Consider the following 22,669-nt stretch of genomic DNA (forward strand, 5'->3'; position numbering starts at 1 on the left):
TGACGTCTCTTTAGTGCGCCCTATATTTTCAATGGATAGAGTGGCCAAACTAAACATCACTCAAATTACACATAACAGTACTACAAACACTAGCAATACATAATAAATAAAGAAAAGTTCATGTAGAAAAAAGTTCCACGTAGACTATTCTTCACTTTGCTGTTTCTCTCGTTCAGAGAGGGATTGCCTGGTATTTCGGGGCTGGACTGTACTGTGAAGTCAGGATCAGACTGATATGCTTCAGGAAAGTTCTTCTTTGTGAAAGGCACATGTTGAGCAAAAAGAGGCTGCTTCTTGGGTGGTAACTAGCCACAGAACAAGCTATTATGCTATTGTTCGTTCCCAGGTTGAGCACTTCTCTCTTTTTATTTACGCAAATTATGAAACTTAGGGAAGTCTTCCTAAGTGTGATGTGGGAATCCAGACGTGGACCCGTTACTCAGTGTGCCTAAAGGGATATGGCTGCACCTCACTGACGAGGCCCACAATAGGCCAAAACGTACGTCTGGGGTTTTGCTGTTTCTCTCGTTCATAGAGGGATTGCCTGGTATTTCGGGGCTGGACTGTGTTGTGAAGTCAGGATCAGACTGATATGCTTCAGGAAAGTTCTTCTCTGTGAAAGGCACATGTTGAGCAAAAATAGGCTGCTTCTTGGGTGGTAACTTGCCACAGAACAAGCTATAATGCTATTGTTCATTCCCAGTTTGAGTGCTTCTCTCTTTTTATTTATGCAAATTATGACACTTAGGGAAGTCTCCCTAAGTGTGATGCGGGAATCCAGACGTGGACCCGTTGTTCAGTGTGCCTAGAGGGATATGGCTGCACCTCACTGACAAGGCCCACAATAGGCCGAAACATACGTCTGGGGGTTTGCTGTTTCTCTTGTTCAGAGAGGGATTGCCTGGTATTTCTGGGCTGGACTGTGCTGTGAAGTCAGGATCAGACTGATATGCTTCAGGAAAGTTCTTCTCTGTGAAAGGCACATGTTGAGCAAAAAGAGGCTGCTTCTTGGGTGGTAACTAACCACAGAACAAGCTATTATGCTATTGTTCGTTCCCAGGTTGAGCGCTTCTCACTTTTTATTTGTGAAAATTATGACACTTAGGGAAGTCTCCCTAAGTGTGATGTGGGAATCCAGACGTGGACCCATTACTCAGTGTGCCTAAAGGGATATGGCTGCACTTCACTGACGAGGCCCACAATACGCCAAAACGTACGTCTGGGGTTTTGCTGTTTCTCTCGTTCTGAGAGGGATTGCCTGGTATTTCGGGGCTGGACTGTGCTGTGCTGTGAAGTCAGGATCAGACTGATATGCTTCAGGAAAGTTCTTCTCTGTGAAAGACACATGTTGAGCAAAAAGAGGCTACTTCTTGGGTAGTAACTAGCCACAAAAACAAGCTATAATGCTATTGTTCATTCCCAGTTTGAGTGCTTCTCTCTTTTTATTTATGCAAATTATGACACTTAGGGTAGTCTCCCTATGTGTGATGCGGGAATCCAGACGTGGACCCGTTGCTCAGTGTGCCTAGGGGAAATATGGCTGCACCTCACTGATGAGGCCCACAATAGGCCAAAACGTACATCTGGGGTTCTGCTGTTTCTCTCGTTCAGAGAGGGATTGCCTGTTTTTTGGGGGCTGGACTGTACTGTGAAGTCAGGATCAGACTGATATGCTTTAGGAAAGTTCTTCTCTGTGAAAGGCACATGTTGAGCAAAAAGAGGCTGCTTCTTGGGTGGTAACTAGCCACAGAACAAGCTACTATGCTATTGTTCATTCCCAGTTTGAGTGCTTCTCTCTTTTTATTTATGCAAATTACGACACTTATGGAAGTCTCCCTAAGTGTGATGCAGGAATTCAGACGTTGACCCGTTGCTCAGTGTGCCTAGAGGGACATAGCTGCACCTCACTGACGAGGCCCACAATAGGCCGAAATGATCAGCTGAGGTTGCTTCTCGGGCCTTTGGCTTGGATCAAGTGCAGTTTTCTGTGCTTGGTCTTGGTCTTGGTTTGCTGCCTGGAGACCTACTCCTCCGGCCTGGGGTCCTTTCCCTTTGGGGTTTGGGCTCCTGCTGCTATTGGGGGGGTGGCTACTCCTTAGGCGTAGAGCAACTGGGTAGTAGGGCCGTCCCCTTGGCCTTGTGGCATCGTCCCTGGACTTCAGCCACATGCTGCTTTTGTGGGGGCGCTCTGAAATCCAGCCTAAAGAGGCAATAGGGCAAATATGGCTACCAATGTGCCAAATGTTCCCCATACACTTCTGGTGTTGATTTCTGAGGACTTTCGAGAGAAGATTGGTTTGGCTCATGTCCAGCAGGTGGTTTTGGAGGGTGTTTTGAAGATGCCAAGAGCAAGTTTGCATTGTGTTCAGTCTTTCCCTTCAAGAGGGATTTTTGATGTGGCTTTCACCGATGAGCATTATTTACAGACCTGCTATCAACGGACTATTGATATGGCTGCTGCTCCAGAGTTGGTTGGCATGAAATTTGTTGCCTGTGTGCAGAGGGAGAGAAGAATCCCGGTGACAGTACATATGTACAACCCTTGCGTCACTGATGTGGAAATTCGTCTGTTTCTTTGTCGCTACTTTGATGATGTTCAAGGAGGTAGCAAGCTGAAGAATCAGTTTGGGACTTTCAATGGAAAGCGCAGGTTCTGGGTGCGGTTTGTGCCTGATGAATTAGGTATTGGTGGAAAGAAACACCCTCCACAGACTTTCGCCATTGGTGGAAATAGAGGTTTCCTATACTATGATGACATGCCTCTTTTTTGCCGTAGTTGCAACCTGTTTGGTCACATTGCTGAAAATTGCCCAGGTGCCAGATGTTGAAATTGCAGTGAGGAGGATCATCTTGTTGCCCACTGTAGTAAACGCCGGACCTGTGACCTGTGTGATTCTTCAAGTCATCTGTGCAGGATGTGTCCTTTGATGATGTTGCAGGGGCTTGATAGAGTGAAGCCTTCCTATTCTGATGTTGCAAAAAAAACATCTTCAGTTGCAGTTGAACCATCTGTGAATGAGGAGGAGGTCTCTGATGAGGCATTGAACTCTATATTACCTCTTTTGTGCAAGAAATCTGCATTTGGGGTCCCTGTCGGAGAGGTTTCTGATGCTCCTGTGGTGGTTCCTGTGGCTGAGAAGGTGGAGGAAGCCCAATCTCATCTTCAGAAAGTGGATCTTGCTACATCTAATGTGATAGCTGCTTCAGATGTTCTTGAAGCCCTGTTGCCCAATTCTGTGGATGATACTGTTGCTGTTCCTGGGACAGAGAATTTTTCCTTCACTGAGTCATCTTGTGATGCTGCTCCTGATGCTGTTCTTGGTGAAGGGGAGAACATTGATTGGTCTGCTGTTGTGTCCTCTAGTTCTGAGGAGGATATGGACACTGAAGGGAAAAAATTCTCCTCCAAGCGAAAAATAGATGCAGATTCTGATGGGTGGGAGAGTCCTGATTTGAATCTTCCAGTAATTAAGGGTGCAGATCCAGATACTACAAGTGATGCTGACTCTTTAATTTCAGAGCTTCCTTCTGTCTCTACTAAAGATGTTCCTTCTGACTCAAGCCAGTGTATAGGTGACTTTTCTGATGCCTCTTCTGTTGGTTATCTAGATAAAAGAGATGTGAACCAACTTGCTGAAGTTACTGGTTATGAGGCTGGCAAGGGGGAGCCTAGGAGGTCGGAATGTCACAGAGGCAGATTTAAAGGATCTCCTTTGAGTCCTAAGAAAAAGAGAGGAAAGAAGAAGTCCTGATGTTATTTCTTTTTTTGTTTTTCTTTAATTTATTTTTGTGATGTTTCTGACCATTTCTTCCCTTAATGTCAGGTGTATGACAACTATAGCAAGGAGAGCTGCAATTTTTAAATTATTATCTGTATGTTCTGCTAATATTTTTTTGTTTGCAGGAATGTGGTCTCTCTGAACATCCTAAATGTGCTGACTGGGAATATGGTCCTAAAGTATGGTCTTGTTCTTCTGATAGGAATGGGGGGGTGGGAGTTTTGTTTAAGGGGTTTAGTTTTTCTATCCTTAATGTAGTTCATATTGTCCCAGGTCGGGTACTTTTGGTTAGTTTTAGTTTTTGTGGGACTGTTTTTCGTTTGTTCAATGTATATGCTTCTCCAAATAGGGTAGAACGTTTGCTTAATTTTGAAACTTTAAAGTTTTTTCTGCCAGGTCGAGAGCCAACTTTTTTGGTTGGGGATTTTAATTGTATTATTAAGAATGGGGACAGAGAGGGTGGGAGTGATTGTAGGGTGGATAGCTCAGGGAAGTTCTTACTTGATTTGCTTAAATCTTTCGGTTTGAAGGATGCCTTCGGGTCTGTTTCTTTTTCAGGGGAGGGTTTTACTTTCTTTAGTGATAGTGGTGGGATAAAATCTCGAATTGATTTTTGTTTTTTATCCAAATTTTTATGTGTTGATGATTTTTCTTTAAAGCGGATGCCCTTTACGGATCATACCCTTTTGCTGTGTAAGGTGAATTGTGATTTGAAGATCAAGTATGGTAAGGGTGTTTGGAAACTGAATGTGGATTTGTTAGAAGATGAGAAGTTTAAGCGTCAGTTTGTTTGGATGTATGAAAGGTAGCGTGAAAGAAAATGTGATTTTAGTAATGTGCTTATGTGGTGGGAATGGTTGAATGTTGAAATAAAGAGGTTTTTTATTAAGAAAGGCTGTGAGAAAGCTAGAATGGAAAGGGAGTTGTATGGTAAATGGTATCTGAGGTTGTTGTATTTGTATGAATTGAGAAATTGTGGTATTGATGTGCATGAGGAAATTGCTGAAGCAAGAAAGATAATTAAAAAGTGTATGCATGAAAAAGGAAAGAAAATTGTTTTTATGGCAAGATTGGAGAAAATGGAAAAGGATGAGTCTTGTAGTAAATATTTTTTTAAGAAAGCTTTTGAAGGAAAGACTGGTTTTGTTAGTGTTTTTGATAAGGTTGAGTGTGAAGTTAATGGTACGGATGGTGTTTTGCGTGAAGTTCATGAGTTTTACAGTGCGCTGTATAAAGAAAAAACAAGAGATGTTTTATTGGAAAAGGAGTTGTTGGAAAACATTGGGGTTAAAGTTGGAAAAATATGATAATGATTTGTTAGAAAGGGATCTAAGTTTGGATGAGATTGCAGAGGTTGTTAGGAGTTTTAAGAATGGGAAGGTACCTGGTTGTGATGGTTTGCCTGTTGAATTTTATACTTGTTTTTGGAATTTGATTGGGGTGGATATGTTGGATGTTTGTAAGTGTGTTTTTAGAATGAATGTTTTGCCTATTTCATTGAGGAAAGGTTTGACTGTTTTGTTATTTAAAAAGGGTGATAAGAGAGATTTGAGGAATTGGAGGCCGATTACGTTGTTGAATGTTGACTATAAGGTTATTGCAAAGGTGTTGGCAAATAGAATGCGTGGAGTGATTGGTAAGGTTGTGGGTGAAGAGCAAGTGTGTGCTGTTCCTGGGCGTCAGATTTCTGAAAGTTTGTTGTTACTACGTGATGTACTGTGGTATGTGAGGGAGAGGATGAGGTCTGTTGCTGTTGCTATTGTGGATTTTGAAAAAGCATATGATAGGGTAGTGCATGATTTTATGTTTCATGTTTTAGAACGTTTAGGTTTTTCTGGTAAGATTATTGGATGGTTTAAATGTTTGTATAGTGATATTGTGAGTCCAGTCCAGGTTAATGGTTTATTGACTAAGGAATTTTGTCTTAAATCTGGAGTGCGTCAAGGATGTCCTTTGTCTCCTGTGTTATTTGTATGTGTCATTGAGCCATTATTAACTAGTTTGAGGAAGGATAAATTAGTTAGAGGTGTGAGTGTTCCTGGTAGTAATGGAAGCTGTTTAAAAGTGATTGGGTATATGGATGATGTGAGTGTGGTATGTGAGACTCAGGCTGGTTTGAGGAGGGTGAAAACTTTAGTTGAATGTTTTTGTATGGCAAGTGGTTTCAGAGTTAATTGGAATAAGTGTAAAGTTAAAGTTTTTGGTAATGATAGGGAGATTGATTCCTGTGGATGGCCTGTGACTGAAGGTGCAATTGAGGTGTTGGGTGTGAAATTTGATGTGGATTTGAAAGGCTTGGAAAGTTGGGAGAATGTTTTTGATAAAGTGAGTAGAAAACTTCAGTTTTGGTCTTTAAGGACTTTATCTTTGGAAGGAAAAATGTTAGTTATTAAATCGGTTTTTATCCCTATTATGTTATATTTGGCGTTAGTTTTTCCACCACCTGAGAGGATTTTTCTGAGAATTTTGAGAGTGTTGTTTTCTTTTTTCTGGAGTTCTGGTATGGAGCGTTTGAAAAGAGATGATGTTGTTAAGAGTAAGAATGTTGGTGGTAAGGGTTTTCCAAATGTGGAGAGATTTTTGGCTGTGAAATATGTTAGTAGGTGTGTGGTTCTGAGTGGTAAGGATAGCATGGCTGGTTGTATGGTAAAGTATGCTTGTGGAAATGTTTTAAGACGATATGGTTTATTTGAGATTGATAGAAAGAAACCGGTATGTTTTGCTGTTCCATGGTTTTATGTAAGGGTGGAATGTTGGATTAAAAAATATGGTTTGGAGAATGTTAGTAGGGAGATGTGGTGTGCAAACAGAATGGTGTTGAAAATGTTGGAGAAGAAGGAAGGTCTTGAGTTGATTGGGGGTTTGAATGAAAATGAATGTGTGTTGGTATGGAAAAATGTGTGTAATAAGAATTTGATGAATAGGCAGAAAGATATTAGTTGGATGAGTGTGCATAAGTGTTTGCCAACAAGGGATTTTCAGGGAATGCGTCGTTTAGTGGCTTCAGAAGTGTGTCCTAGAGATGGTTGTTTTCAAAGTGAGAGTGTTATTCATTTGTTTTGGAATTGTGAGTATGCTAGGGATGTTTGGAGAAGTTTGAAAAGGATGATTAAGGGTTTGACTGGAGTGCAGTTTTTTACTTTTAATATGATGATGTATGGTTTGTGTGGAAGTGGCGTGGAAAAGGAGAAAGCAAGGTTGATATGGTTGTTGGCATGTTGTGTGAAGGAGGTGTTGTGGGATGTGCATAATATTTTGATTTTTAAGAAGGAGGTAGTTACTGTAGGTAATTGTGTGGGTATGATCAGTGAGAAGTTGTTTTTGTATTTTTCTTTTGATAGGAGGCGATATGGGGAATTAGATTCTGAAGGCATCTGGAAGACAAAGAAGTGGAAGGATTGGATTATTTAGTTTTTTTTTTTTTTTTTTTTTTTTTTTTGTTTTGTTTTTTCCCTCCTGTTTGTTTTTGTCTGTATTTGAAATATGTTTAATTTTATTTTGTGTGATTATTTAAGTTTAATGTTTGCTTTTTTATTTTTTTCTGATGACAAAAATTTGGGTCAATATTTCAGTTTTGTAACAAGAGAATTTTGTTTGCATTTGTTATTATGATTTCAGGAAAGTTCTTCTCTGTGAAAGGCACATGTTGAGCAAAAAGAGGCTGCTTCTTGGGTGGTAACTAGCCACAGAACAAGCTATTATGCTATTGTTCATTCCCAGGTTGAGCACTTCTCTCTTTTTATTTATGCAAGTTATGACACTTAGGGAAGTCTCCCTAAGTGTGATGCGGGAATACAGACATGGACCCGTGTCTCAGTGTGCCTAGAGGGATATAGCTGCACCTCACTGATGAGGCCCACAATAGGCTTAAACGTTCATCTGGGGCTTTGCTGTTTCTCTCGTTCAGAGAGGGATTGCCTGGTATTTCTGGGCTGGAGTGGACTGTAAAGTCAGGATCAGACTGATATGCTTCAGGAAAGTTCTTCTCTGATGAGGCATTGAACTCTATATTACCTCTTTTGTGCAAGAAATCTGCATTTGGGGTCCCTGTCGGAGAGGTTTCTGATGCTCCTGTGGTGGTTCCTGTGGCTGAGAAGGTGGAGGAAGCCCAATCTCATCTTCAGGAAGTGGATCTTGCTACATCTAATGTGATAGCTGCTTCAGATGTTCTTGAAGCCCTGTTGCCCAATTCTGTGGATGATACTGTTGCTGTTCCTGGGACAGAGAATTTTTCCTTCACTGAGTCATCTTGTGATGCTGCTCCTGATGCTGTTCTTGGTGAAGGGGAGAACATTGATTGGTCTGCTGTTGTGTCCTCTAGTTCTGAGGAGGATATGGACACTGAAGGGAAAAAATTCTCCTCCAAGCGAAAAATAGATGCAGATTCTGATGGGTGGGAGAGTCCTGATTTGAATCTTCCAGTAATTAAGGGTGCAGATCCAGATACTACAAGTGATGCTGACTCTTTAATTTCAGAGCTTCCTTCTGTCTCTACTAAAGATGTTCCTTCTGACTCAAGCCAGTGTATAGGTGACTTTTCTGATGCCTCTTCTGTTGGTTATCTAGATAAAAGAGATGTGAACCAACTTGCTGAAGTTACTGGTTATGAGGCTGGCAAGGGGGAGCCTAGGAGGTCGGAATGTCACAGAGGCAGATTTAAAGGATCTCCTTTGAGTCCTAAGAAAAAGAGAGGAAAGAAGAAGTCCTGATGTTATTTCTTTTTTTGTTTTTCTTTAATTTATTTTTGTGATGTTTCTGACCATTTCTTCCCTTAATGTCAGGTGTATGACAACTATAGCAAGGAGAGCTGCAATTTTTAAATTATTATCTGTATGTTCTGCTAATATTTTTTTGTTTGCAGGAATGTGGTCTCTCTGAACATCCTAAATGTGCTGACTGGGAATATGGTCCTAAAGTATGGTCTTGTTCTTCTGATAGGAATGGGGGGGTGGGAGTTTTGTTTAAGGGGTTTAGTTTTTCTATCCTTAATGTAGTTCATATTGTCCCAGGTCGGGTACTTTTGGTTAGTTTTAGTTTTTGTGGGACTGTTTTTCGTTTGTTCAATGTATATGCTTCTCCAAATAGGGTAGAACGTTTGCTTAATTTTGAAACTTTAAAGTTTTTTCTGCCAGGTCGAGAGCCAACTTTTTTGGTTGGGGATTTTAATTGTATTATTAAGAATGAGGACAGAGAGGGTGGGAGTGATTGTAGGGTGGATAGCTCAGGCTATTTCTGGGCTGGAGTGGACTGTAAAGTCAGGATCAGACTGATATGCTTCAGGAAAGTTCTTCTCTGTGAAAGGCACATGTTGAGCAAAAAGAGGCTGCTTCTTGGGTGGTAATTAGCCACAGAACAAGCTATTATGCTATTGTTCGTTCCCAGGTTGAGTGCTTCTTTCTTTTTTTTATTTATTCTTCACTTTAACCCTGTTGCTGGGGATTTCTACTAATTGTTTTTAATGGATGCTTAAGTAAAGACTGCTTTTTATTCTTGAGTGCTTACTTGGAACTTTTTGTCTACATTAAAATTTCTGGAGTAATGGGATTCCTTTCCAGCTTATGTTCCAGTAACAGGATTTTGCTCACCTTTTTGCTTTGTAAGCAGTACAGCCCCTTTCTGTGAAATCATGAAGAATGACACGGCCCTGATTCTCAGCGTAAAGCATCAAGTGAATTATCCAGTCGCTACTCACTGAAGAATATTTATGGCTACAATCACTGGATGATAGGAAATATATTCCAGCTGGTGAGTTTACCTACTTATAAAGGTTACGCACATTAAAAAGAACTGATTTTGTGGTCCAGTGATAATAGATATTGACTGGCTCCTGGCTCAGTGTTCTGGTTGATTATTATTATTAACATTAATTTGTATAGTGCCACCAAATTCCGTAGAGCTGGGTACGATAGGGGTAGATAGTGACAAGGATTTTTGATAAAATACAAAACATAACACAACTAAACAAATCTAGTACAGGAGGAAGAGGGCCCTGTCTACAGTTTTAGGGTGCAGACATAAGATTGGGGTTGCTTGTCACATCGGCTGTAGTTGCAGCAGTGAGTCAGGCAGTTCATGTATTAATTTGGCTAGGATGAAAGATGGAGTAGAGATGGTAAGCCTCTCTGAATTGGTGGGTTTTCAAGGAGCGTCTGAAGCTATACAAGGTAGGAGACAGTCTTTGTAGTTGGGTAGAGAGTTCCAGAGGACAGGAGCAGCACATGAGAAGTCTTGGAGACGGAAGTGGGACATAGAAATAACAGGAGTGAAGAGACGTAAGTCATAGGTTGATTGAAGAGGACGGGATGGGGAATATTTCACGATGCAAGAGGATATATAGTTAGGAGTTAGACTGTTGAGTGCTTTGTAAGTTAAGGTTAATACTTTAAATTGTATTCTGGAGTGTATAGGGAGCCAGTGTAGAGACTGGCAGAGCGTAGCAGCTGATGTAGATCGGCAACTTAGGTGGATGAGTCTAGCAGAAGCACTCATAATAGATTGGAGGGAGGAGGGGCAGTGTTTTTTTGAAGGCCATTTAGAAGTAGATTGCAATAATCAATATGTGACAAAATGAGGGAATTAATTAGTATTTTTTTTTTTTTTTGAAAGACAATACACTTCCTTGTTTATTCCAGTTGCCTTAGAAACTACTAGTCATAGTATTAAACATTTACATTCATTTATATATTTGTATATTATTGGTGTATATTTTTTTTTATTGTAGCATTGCACATTTGAATTGATCTTTTTCTTGAGAGTCTAGTTAAAACAAAGGGTTAAACCACACATGTGTCAATCATATCAAAGAAAGGTTTCACAGTTTTGATTGCTAGCACTTTTTTTTCCTCTTCCTTAAAGGGACACTGAACCCAATTTTTTTTATTTCATGATTCAGATAGAGCATGCAATTTTAAGCAACTTTCTAATTTACTCCTAGTATAAATTTTTCTTTATTCTCTTGCTATCTTTTTTTTTCAATAATTTTTTATTGAGGTAATAAAAACATACATAAATAACGGCGTTTGCATTCATGGCAACATACCTGTATACATACAATACTTCTTGCACATTTAATACATAGGTATGACTTAGAGCAGTAAACATTTAGATTTCCAAACGGAAGGAAAAACATTAGGCCATAGGCGGTACCTCATTTTATATATAAACATGTTAACATAGACAGCATAGCATAGCAGATATCTGTCGTGAGACCTAGTTTTCGTACCCTGTCTAGAAAGAAAAAAACATAGGTCTTCTTGTGTCTATAACCTAAATAATAACCAAAGGGTATGGTAATCTAAAGTTGCGCAGTACAGCACGTAATAAGACAACATAAATGGGGGTATTCTATAAACTGTAGTATTGGGAAACCCCAATTTCGAGAGAGGCAGAGCCACTCATGAACCTCCCGTTTTTTATATAGATAGTATTGTGCTAGCAACTTATATGGCCCTACATCTAACAGTAGCTGTCCCTCAGAATTAGTAGCATACCTATACTCAAGTATACCTGTTTTCAAAAGGAGCAGGGCCCTTCCCGGACAACAAATATTTTACACAGAAAGCATTATGGTAGCCGCTTATATGGCCTTGCATCAAATACTAACTTCAGTAGCTACACCCACATTAATAACGCTCTGCATAGGGCCTCCATGGAATACTATCAAATATATGACAGACTTTGTATATTGTGTGTACTATCGCGGCCGCAGACATTACAGGGAAATTACTGAAAACCCTGAGAAGATCTACAGGGCCTAGAGACCCGGCAAAGTTAAGGAAATGAATCTTATAGTGGATTTGTAGCAGGAAAAAAAAATAGACCACATGGCTGCCTTTAAAACTAAGCCTCATCATTAGGGGTGTAAGATTAGTAGGTCAAACTTAATTAGTCCGCAGCCCTGGGAGGCCCCTGTCCCCTATTAAGTACTTTTCAAGGGTTTATGTGAAGACTGAAATGTTATAGTATCTAAGAATGCCTTATATGAATAATATAGCATATCATACACTCATTGCAATAACCAGGATAAGTGGCATGGGTATACAAGCCACACAAATATATATGTAACCCTTAGTGCAATTGGAGCAAGGAAGCTTAACTAATTAGTAGAAGATCACACAGAAATTGTAGAGTTCTTATACCTAAGGAGACATGTTTATGCAGTTATAGTATGGGCAAACCCAGGTAGCTAAGACAAATAATGTAGTGCACCCTTGTACCATGTCACTTTCAGTGTGGATCTTCACATACAGGTTCTGTGCCTTATATGGGTATGAGAACCCATCTCACAATCATTGCAATAACTAGAGTAAGTGGCACAAGCATACAAATCGTTCACACAGATAGATGTAGCCATTGATGTAGGTGGGACAAGTTAATACACTATAAGATGCTTGCTGTTATGTGGTAGCTAACAATGTTGTAAGCTTGCAATACATCCATTGAAATGAGTACTACAAAATATGGGTTGCGTGCATCCTAAACATATACTTCAGGCTATAAGGCCGTCATAAAAATACAACTTTAAAGAGCTCAAAAGCATGACACAGCCATACAAGCAGATCTATCTTGCTCCAGTTCTATGGGAACAGTCCTGCTGTATGTCTGATACATATCTGTTTAGCCGATACCGGCTCTGAAGCATCTGCAAAGTCCAAACTTGGTCGGAAGAAGCGTTGCAGCAGAATCAGTTTTTCCTCTCAGGGCCCCCTGCTGTGTTTGCCAATGTGGTCTCGCACCAGAATTTTCTCCGGTAAGTGTCCCAATGACGGCCTCAGGGAACACAGAATACCCCACGCCAGCAACAGAGTCTGTGTAAGCACCATCCTGTAGCAAGGCCAATCTACTTTCCGCTCTCGGCCCGTTCTCCTCAGTAATGTAGAAGCACAGTAGTTCTCATGAGGAGAGCCAACCTGAGCTGCGCCTGTCTCAACGTCTGACGTGGTGTCTCCCGGCTCCGCTGTTAATGGGCTCATGCCTGCTTGATCCAAATGCTGAGTATGCGGAGCTCCAAAACACTGGGACTTCTGCCGATCGCCATGCTGCGTGGGGTATTCCCTCCTCCCGACCATTCTTGACTCGTCTTCTTCCTCAGCATTCTAAGCTCCCACCAGAACCATCAATCGGTCGAATCGGCTGTGTATTCGCCAATCAAATTCAACAAATAAGTCCTGTATCTGGCGTAATAAAAGTTCCCCCATATTCAGGAAACAATGTACAGAGCTTTAGATCAGCTCTCGATGCAGGCAGACTTGTTTGCCACTGCTTACCCGGTTTCCTGGGGGGGGGTGCTGAGCCCTTTCTCTACTAGAGCCGCCAAAAGAGCCCAGCGGTCCAGTCTGGGAAGTTCTTATGTGCTCAATATATATAATGTCCAACTCAGAGAGTTTTTAGTTACATCTCAGGGCACAATTTCTGGTTGGATTGCTACACACATTTCAGATAACAAGGCAGATTGTCAATCTGAATACAGAGCTCCCAGTTTAGCGTCCATCTTGGATCCTAGCCCGGACACGCCCCCAATTAGTAATTTTTGATTGTTATTTGATCATTATTGCTGGCAAGCAGGCTTGCATAATAGGGTATGAGTGGATAAGTTCTGCAGTCCCTCACAAGCATTGATGACCTTTGATAGTTAAATAAATGGGCTGTGCTTTGTTAACCACATATTGCAAGTAAGTCATATACTATTGGGCTGTTTCTGCAATGGATTGTTTTATTTGTTTTACCAAAAGAAAAGTGTTAGAGCTAAAAAAAATATTTATATATAATAAAATAAAATGTTACAATCAATTTGTCAGTGCATATGACTATTATACACCTTTGAGTCCTTCACTGTCAAAATCCTTGTCATATTAAATATTTCTTTTTAAACATTTTTTTTAAAAAAACATTTTTTTTTATTAAAAAACATTTATATATAAGTATAATACTATATTTAAATTTGTTTCACATATGTTTTGTTATACTTTTATTTTAGCACTAACACTTTACTTCAGATCTCAGGTTGCACTAATTTGTTTTGGCTTTGACTTGAGTGCAACCCATAACTTTCAGCTTGTAATATGACCAATGTATAGCACAGTGTCAATATCCATTGAAAGTATAGGGATGTCGGAAACTCTAAATTTTCTCTAGTAATTGAGTTTTACCATGGACTTGTATTATCAATTTGTGCACTAATTTTAGTGTGGTCCATTGATATTTATGTCACATCCTGCACTATCAGTAGAGCTCCCCTTCTAATCTGGGCCCCAAATTTAAATGTGTATATCCAAGTGCATTCTTAGGATTTCTACATAAGTGCCCCCAGTGAAAACACTTTTACATATTTAGAAATTGTAGCATGACACAGCATTGGGGGGTAGTTATCAAGCCGTCTACTTTTCTGGCTTCGCCGGCCCAATACGCTCGCCTACCTTCGCCGCCGCGGACCTGAAAAAATACGCCTAAGTTATCAAATAAAGCTGTCAAAAAGCCGCAGGGCGATGAGAAGCGGACTGTGACAGTTATCACTCATCCAATCTCGCTGCTCTTCGGCTTTTTCACAGCTTTATTGCTAGCCTGTCACTAAGCACTCACACTAAACTACACTGTTCTATCCCTATACCGGCGCCCCCGGAGCCTCCCGCAACTCAATAAAGTTACTAACCCCTAAACCGCCGCTCCTAGACCCTGGCGCAACTCTTATAAATGTATTAACCCCTAAACCGCCGCTCCCAGACACCGCTGCCACCTACAGTATACCTAGTAACCCCTATCCTGCCCCCCCACACCGTCGCCCTCTATAATAAAGTTATTAACCCCTATCCTGCTGATCCCGCACCTCTCCGCAACTAAATAGTTTAACCCCTAAACCGCCGCTCCCTGAACCCGCCGCAACCTATATTAAACCTATTAACCCCTATCCTGCCCCCCCCTACACCGTCGTCACCTATAATAAATTTATTAACCCCTAATCTGCCTCCCCTACACTGTCGCCCCCTATAATAAATTTATTAACCCCTATCCTGCCCCCCACTACGCCGCCCCCACTGTAATAAAATTATTAACCCCTAAACCTAAGTCTAACCCTAACCCTAACGCCCCCCTAACTTCAATATTAATTAAATAAATCTAAATAAATTAACTCTTATTATCTAAATGAATCCTATTTAAAACTAAATACTTACCTTTAAAATAAACCCTAATATAGCTACAATATAAATAATAATTATATTCTAGCTATCTTAGGATTTATTTTTATTTTACAGGTACCTTTCAATTTTTTTAAACTAGGTACAATAGCTACTAAATAGTTATTAACTATTTTATAGCTTACCTAACTAAAATAAAGAGAAATGTACCTGTAAAATAAATCATAACCTAAGTTACAATTACACCTAACACTACACTATACTTTAATAAATTATTCCTATTTAAAAATAAATACTTACCTGTAAAATAAACCCTAACCTAAGTTACAATTAAACCTAATACTACAATATCATTAAATTAATTAAATAAACTACCTACAAATAACTACAATTAAATACAATTACATCAACTAACTAAAGTACAAAAAATAAAAAAGCTAAGTTACAAAAAATAAAAAAAGCTAAGTTACAAAAAATAAAAAAAAAGTTACAAACATGTAAAAATATTACAACAATTTTAAGCTACTTACACCTAATCTAAGCCCCCTAATAAAATAACAAACCCCCCCAAAATAAAAAAATGCCCTACCCTATTCTAAATTAAATAAAGTTCAAAGCTCTTTTACCTTGCCAGCCCTTAAAAGGGCCATTTGTGGGGGCATGCCCCAAAGAAAACAGCTCTTTTGCCTGTAAAAGAAAAATACAACCCCCCCCAACATTAAAACCCACCACCCACATACCCCTAATCTAACCCAAACCCCCCTTACAAAAACCTAACACTAATCCCCTGAAGATCATCCTACCTTGTCTTCACTCAGCCGAGCAGCGATGGAACCGAAGTGGACATCCGGAGCGGAAGAAGTTAATCCTCCAAGCGGCGCTGAAGAAATCTTCCATCCGATGAAGTCATCATCCAGGCGGCGCTGAAGAAAAGTCTTCGATCCGGCCGATGTCATCTTCAAAGAGGCGCTGAAGAGGTCTTCTATCCGGCCGATGTCATCTTCCAAGCCGGGTCTTGAATCTTCCTCCCGCCGAAGCGGAACCTCCTTCTTTACCGACGGACTACGACGAATGAAGGCTCCTTTAAGGGACGTCATCCAAGATGGCGTCCCCTCAATTCCGATTGGCTAATAGGATTCTATCAGCCAATCGGCATTAAGGTAGGAAAAATCTGATTGGCTGATGGAATCAGCCAATCAGATTGAGCTCGCATTCTATTGGCTGTACCGATCAGCCAATAGAATGTGAGCTCAATCTGATTGGCTGATCGGATCAGCCAATCGAATTGAACTTGATTCTGATTGGCTGACTCCATCAGCCAATCAGAATATTCCTACCTTAATTCCGATATAATCCTATCAGCCAATTGCAATTGAGGGGACGCCATCTTGGATGACGTCCCTTAAAGGAGCCTTCATTCGTCGTAGTCCGTTGGTGAAGAAGGAGGTTCCACGTCGGCGGGAGGAAGATTCAAGACCCGGCTTGGAAGATGACATCGGCCGGATAGAAGACCTCTTCAGCGCCTCTTTGAAGATGACATCGGCCGGATCGAAGACTTTTCTTCAGCGCCGCCTGGATGATGACTTCATCGGATGGAAGATTTCTTCAGCGCCGCTTGGAGGATTAACTTCTTCCGCTCCGGATGTCCACTTCGGTTCCATCGCTGCTCGGCTGAGTGAAAACAAGGTAGGATGATCTTCAGGGGATTAGTGTTAGGTTTTTGTAAGGGGGGTTTGGGTTAGATTAGGGGTATGTGGGTGGTGGGTTTTAATGTTGGGGGGGAGGTTGTATTTTTCTTTTACAGGCAAAAGAGCTGTTTTCTTTGGGGCATGCCCCCACAAATGGCCCTTTTACGGGCTGGTAAGGTAAAAGAGCTTTGAACTTTATTTAATTTAGAATAGGGTAGGGCATTTTTTTTATTTTGGGGGGTTTGTTATTTTATTAGGGGGCTTAGATTAGGTGTAAATAGCTTAAAATTGTTGTAATATTTTTAACATGTTTGTAACTTATTTTTTTATTTTTTGTAACTTAGCTTTTTTATTTTTTGTACTTTAGTTAGTTTATGTAATTGTATTTAATTGTAGTTATTAGTAGGTAGTTTATTTAATTAATTTAATGATAGTGTAGTATTAGGTTTAATTGTAACTTAGGTTAGGATTTATTTTACAGGTAATTTTGTATTTCTTTTAGCTAGGTAGTTATTAAATAGTTAATAACTATTTAATAACTATTCTAACTAGCTAAAATAAATACAAAGTTACCTGTAAAATAAATATAAATACTTAGGCCTAGATTTGGAGTTCGGCGGTAAAAGGGCTGTTAACGCTCCGCGGGCTTTTTTCTGGCCGCACCATAAATTTAACTCTGGTATCGAGAGTTCAAACAAATGCTGCGTTAGGCTCCAAAAAAGGAGCGTAGAGCATTTTTACCGCAAATGCAACTCTCGATACCAGAGTTGCTTACGGACGCGGCCGGCCTCAAAAACGTGCTCGTGCACGATTCTCCCATAGGAAACAATGGGGCTGTTTGAGCTGAAAAAAAACCTAACACCTGCAAAAAAGCAGCGTTCAGCTCCTAACGCAGCCCCATTGTTTCCTATGGGGAAACACTTCCTACGTCTGCACCTAACACTCTAACATGTACCCCGAGTCTAAACACCCCTAACCTTACACTTATTAACCCCTAATCTGCCGCCCCCGCTATCGCTGACCCCTGCATATTTTTTTAAACCCCTAATCTGCCGCTCCGTAAACCGCCGCCACCTACGTTATCCCTATGTACCCCTAATCTGCTACCCCTAACACCGCCGACCCCTATATTATATTTATTAACCCCTAACCTGCCCCCCACAACGTCGCCAACACCTGCCTACACTTATTAACCCCTAATCTGCCGAGCGGACCTGAGCGCTACTATAATAAAGTTATTAACCCCTAATCCGCCTCACTAACCCTATCATAAATAGTATTAACCCCTAATCTGCCCTCCCTAACATCGCCGACACCTAACTTCAATTATTAACCCCTAATCTTCCGATCGGAGCTCACCGCTATTCTAATAAATGGATTAACCCCTAAAGCTAAGTCTAACCCTAACACTAACACCCCCCTAAGTTAAATATAATATTTATCTAACGAAATAAATTAACTCTTATTAAATAACTTATTTCTATTTAAAGCTAAATACTTACCTGTAAAATAAACCCTAATATAGCTACAATATAAATTATAATTATATTATAGCTATTTTAGGATTAATATTTATTTTACAGGCAACTTTGTAATTATTTTAACCAGGTACAATAGCTATTAAATAGTTAAGAACTATTTAATAGTTACCTAGTTAAAATAATAACAAATTTACCTGTAAAATAAATCCTAACCTAAGTTATAATTAAACCTAACACTACCCTATCAATAAAATAATTAAATAAACTACCTACAATTACCTACAATTAACCTAACACTACACTATCAATAAATTAATTAAACACAATTCCTACAAATAAATACAATTAAATAAACTAGCTAAAGTACAAAAAATAAAAAAGAACTAAGTTACAGAAAATAAAAAAATATTTACAAACATAAGAAAAATATTACAACAATTTTAAACTAATTACACCTACTCTAAGCCCCCTAATAAAATAACAAAGCCCCCCAAAATAAAAAATTCCCTACCCTATTCTAAATTAAAAAAGTTACAAGCTCTTTTACCTTACCAGCCCTGAACAGGGCCCTTTGCGGGGCATGCCCCAAGAATTTCAGCTCTTTTGCCTGTAAAAAAAAAACATACAATACCCCCCCCCCAACATTACAACCCACCACCCACATACCCCTAATCTAACCCAAACCCCCCTTAAATAAACCTAACACTAAGCCCCTGAAGATCTTCCTACCTTGTCTTCACCATACCAGGTTCACCGATCCGTCCTGGCTCCAACATCTTCATCCAACCCAAGCGGGGGTTGGCGATCCATAATCCGGTCCAGAAGAGGCTCCAAAGTCTTCCTCCTATCCGGCAAGAAGAGGACATCCGGACCGGCAAACATCTTCTCCAAGCGGCATCTTCGATCTTCTTCCATCCAGAGCGAAGCGGCAGGATCCTGAAGACATCCAGCGCGGAACATCCATCCGGACCGACGACTGAACGACGAATGACTGTTCCTTTAAGGGACGTCATCCAAGATGGCGTCCCTCGAATTCCGATTGGCTGATAGGATTCTATCAGCCAATCGGAATTAAGGTAGGAATTTTCTGATTGGCTGATGGAATCAGCCAATCAGAATCAAGTTCAATCCGATTGGCTGATCCAATCAGCCAATCAGATTGAGCTCGCATTCTATTGGCTGATCGGAACAGCCAATAGAATGCGAGCTCAATCTGATTGGCTGATTGGATCAGCCAATCGGATTGAACTTGATTCTGATTGGCTGATTCCATCAGCCAATCAGAAAATTCCTACCTTAATTCCGATTGGCTGATAGAATCCTATCAGCCAATCGGAATTCGAGGGACGCCATCTTGGATGACGTCCCTTAAAGGAACAGTCATTCGTCGTTCAGTCGTCGGTCCGGATGGATGTTCCGCGCTGGATGTCTTCAGGATCCTGCCGCTTCGCTCCGGATGGAAGAAGATCGAAGATGCCGCTTGGAGAAGATGTTTGCCGGTCCGGATGTCCTCTTCTTGCCGGATAGGAGGAAGACTTTGGAGCCTCTTCTGGACCGGATTATGGATCGCCAACCCCCGCTTGGGTTGGATGAAGATGTTGGAGCCAGGACGGATCGGTGAACCTGGTATGGTGAAGACAAGGTAGGAAGATCTTCAGGGGCTTAGTGTTAGGTTTATTTAAGGGGGGTTTGGGTTAGATTAGGGGTATGTGGGTGGTGGGTTGTAATGTTGGGGGGGGGGTATTGTATGTTTTTTTTTTACAGGCAAAAGAGCTGAAATTCTTGGGGCATGCCCCGCAAAGGGCCCTGTTCAGGGCTGGTAAGGTAAAAGAGCTTGTAACTTTTTTAATTTAGAATAGGGTAGGGAATTTTTTATTTTGGGGGGCTTTGTTATTTTATTAGGGGGCTTAGAGTAGGTGTAATTAGTTTAAAATTGTTGTAATATTTTTCTTATGTTTGTAAATATTTTTTTATTTTCTGTAACTTAGTTCTTTTTTATTTTTTGTACTTTAGCTAGTTTATTTAATTGTATTTATTTGTAGGAATTGTGTTTAATTAATTTATTGATAGTGTAGTGTTAGGGTAATTGTAGGTAGTTTATTTAATTATTTTATTGATAGGGTAGTGTTAGGTTTAATTATATCTTAGGTTAGGATTTATTTTACAGGTAAATTTGTTATTATTTTAACTAGGTAACTATTAAATAGTTCTTAACTATTTAATAGCTATTGTACCTGGTTAAAATAATTACAAAGTTGCCTGTAAAATAAATATTAATCCTAAAATAGCTATAATATAATTATAATTTATATTGTAGCTATATTAGGGTTTATTTTACAGGTAAGTATTTAGCTTTAAATAGAAATAAGTTATTTAATAAGAGTTAATTTATTTCGTTAGATAAATATTATTATATTTAATTTAGGGGGGTGTTAGTGTTAGGGTTAGACTTAGCTTTAGGGGTTAATACATTTATTAGAATAGCGGTGAGCTCCGGTCGGCAGATTAGGGGTTAATAATTGAAGTTAGGTGTCGGCGATGTTAGGGAGGGCAGATTAGGGGTTAATACTATTTATGATAGGGTTAGTGAGGCGGATTAGGGGTTAATACATTTATTATAGTAGCGCTCAGGTCCGCTCGGCAGATTAGGGGTTAATAAGTGTAGGCAGGTGTCGGCGACGTTGAGGGGGGCAGATTAGGGGTTAATAAATATAATATAGGGGTCGGCGATGTTAGGAGCAGCAGATTAGGGGTACATAGGGATAACGTAGGTGGCGGCGATTTGCGGTCGGAAGATTAGGGGTTAATTATTTTAAGTAGCTGGCGGCGACGTTGTGGGGGGCAAGTTAGGGGTTAATAAATGTAATACAGGGGTCGGCGGGGTTAGGGGCAGCAGATTAGGGGTACATAAATATAACGTAGGTGGCGGTCGGCAGATTAGGGGTTAAAAATTTTAATCGAGTGGCGGCGGTGTGGGGGGACCTCGGTTTAGGGGTACATAGGTAGTTTATGGGTGTTAGTGTACTTTAGGGTACAGTAGTTAAGAGCTTTATGAACCGGCGTTAGCCAGAAAGCTCTTAACTCCTGCTATTTTCAGGCGGCTGGAATCTTGTCGTTAGAGCTCTAACGCTCACTTCAGAAACGACTCTAAATACCGGCGTTAGAAAGATCCCATTGAAAAGATAGGCTACGCAAATGGCGTAGGGGGATCTGCGGTATGGAAAAGTCACGGCTGAAAAGTGAGCGTTAGACCCTTTAATCACTGACTCCAAATACCAGCGGGCGGCCAAAACCAGCGTTAGGAGCCTCTAACGCTGGTTTTGACGGCTACCGCCGAACTCCAAATCTAGGCCTAAGATAGCTACAATATAATTATTAATTATATTGTAGCTATCTTAGGGTTTATTTTACAGGTAAGTATTTATTTTTAAATAGGAATAATTTATTAAAGTATAGTGTAGTGTTAGGTGTAATTGTAACTTAGGTTAGGATTTATTTTACAGGTAAATTTCAGTTTCTTTTAGCTAGGTAAGCTATTAAATAGTTAATAACTATTTAATAGCTATTGTACCTAGTTAAAATAAATTGAAAGGTACCTGTAAAATAAAAAAAAATCCTAAGATAGCTAGAATATAATTATTATTTATATTGTAGCTATATTAGGGTTTATTTTAAAGGTAAGTATTTAGTTTTAAATAGGATTCATTTAGTTAATAAGAGTTAATTTATTTAGATTTATTTAATTAATATTGAAGTTAGGGGGGCGTTAGGGTTAGACTTAGGTTTAGGGGTTAATCATTTTATTACAGTGGCGGCGGCGTAGTGGGGGGCAGGATAGGGGTTAATAAATTTATTATATGTGGCAACGGTGTAGGGGGGGCAGATTAGGGGTTATTAAATTTATTATAGGTGGCGACGGTGTAGGGGGGGCAGGATAGGGGTTAATACATTTAATATAGGTTGCGGCGGGTTCAGGGAGCGGCGGTTTAGGGGTTAATACATTTATTATAGTTGCGGTGGGCTCCGGGAGCGGCGGTTTAGGGGTTAATATGTATAGAGTAGCTTGCGGTGGGCTCCGGGAGCGGCGGTTTAAGGGGTAATAACTTTATTTAGTTGCGGCGGTGTAGGGGGGGACAGATTAGTGGTGTTTAGACTCGGGGTACATGTTAGGGTGTTAGGTGTAGACAGCTCCCATAGGAATCAATGGGATATCTGGCAGCAGCGAACATGAACTTTCGCTATGGTCAGACTCCCATTGATTCCTATGGGATCCGCCGCCTCCAGGGTGGCTGTTTGAAAACCAGGTACGCTGGGCCGTAAAAGTGCCGAGCGTACCTGCTAGTTTTTTGATAACTAGCAAAAGTAGTGAGAATGTGCCGCACTTGTGTGCGGAACATCTGGAGTGACGTAAGAATCGATCTGTGTCGGACTGAGTCCGGCGGATCGAAGCTTACGTCACAAAATTCTACTTTTGCCGGTCTCGAGCTTTTGATAACTAAGGCGTATCAGCCTCGCCACAAATACGCTGCGGAATTCCAGCGTATTTGAGGTTGACGGCTTGATAACTAGGCCCCTTTATGTACTGAATT

The sequence above is a fragment of the Bombina bombina genome, chromosome 5 (genome assembly GCF_027579735.1).
Source record: "Bombina bombina isolate aBomBom1 chromosome 5, aBomBom1.pri, whole genome shotgun sequence".
NCBI classification, from domain to species: Eukaryota; Metazoa; Chordata; class Amphibia; order Anura; family Bombinatoridae; genus Bombina; species Bombina bombina.